Source organism: Myotis davidii, unplaced genomic scaffold, assembly GCF_000327345.1.
Source record: "Myotis davidii unplaced genomic scaffold, ASM32734v1 scaffold205, whole genome shotgun sequence".
Taxonomy (NCBI): domain Eukaryota; kingdom Metazoa; phylum Chordata; class Mammalia; order Chiroptera; family Vespertilionidae; genus Myotis; species Myotis davidii.
In genome coordinates, this window is record NW_006297573.1 from 3,049,643 (window position 1) to 3,050,819 (window position 1,177).

Genomic DNA, 1,177 nt, shown 5'->3' on the forward strand with positions numbered 1-1,177 from the left:
TTGCTCCACATCTTCTCCAGCACTTGTCCTTTGTTGATTTGTTGATGATAGCCATTCTGGCAGATGTGAGATGGTACTTCATTGTGGTTTTGATTTGCATCTCTCCAATGATTAGTGACTTTGAGCATGTTTTCATATGTCTCTTGGTTTTCTGAATGTCCTCTTTTGAAAAGTGTCTATTTAGGTCCTTTGTCCATTTTTTGATTGGATTGTTTATCTTCCTTTTGTCAAGTTGTATGAGCTCCCTATAAATGTTGGAGATTAAACCCTTATCAGTGATAACATTTGCAAATATGTTCCCCCATGCAGTGGGCTTTCTTGTTGTTTTGTTTATGTTTTCCTTTGCTGTGCAAAAGCTTTTTATTTTGATGTAGTCCCATTAGTTCATTTTCTCTTTAGTTTCCATTAGCCTAGGAGCAGTATCAGTGAAAAAACTGCTTCGGTATATGTCTGAGATTTTGCTCCTTGTGGATTCCCCTAGTATTTTAATGGTTTCCTGTCTTATGTTTAAGTCCTTTCTCCATGCTGAGTTTATTTTTGTGTATGGTGTAAGTTGGTGGTCTACTTTCTTTTTTTTGCATGTATCTGTCCAATTTTCCCAACACCATTTATTGAAGAGGCTGTCTTGACTCCATTGTATGTTCATGCCTCCTTTGTCAAATATTAATTGAGCATAGTGGTTTGGGTCGATTTCTGGGTTCTCTATTCTATTCCATTGATCTATATGTCTGTTCTTGTGCAAATACCAGGGTATTTTGAGAACAGTGGCTTGGTAATACAGCTTGATATCTGGTATTGAGATCCCACCTACTTTGTTCTTCTTTCTCAGGATTGCTGCAGCTATTTGGGGTCTTTTTTTTTTTTTAATTTCAGATGAATTCTTGGAAAGTTTGTCCTATGTGCACTTGAGATGGTCCGTGAAATATGCTGTTGGTATTTTAATGGGGAGTGCATTGAATCTATAGATTGCTTTGGGTGGTATGGACATCTTGATGATGTTGATTCTACAGTGGTTGGCAAACTACGGCTCGCGAGCCACATGCAGCTCTGTGGCCCCTTGAGTGTGGCTCTTCCACAAAATACCACCTGTGGGTGCGCACATACAGTGCGATTGAAACTTTGTGGCCACACTCAAGGGGCCAAAGAGCTGCATGTGGCTCGCGGGCCCCAGGTTTCC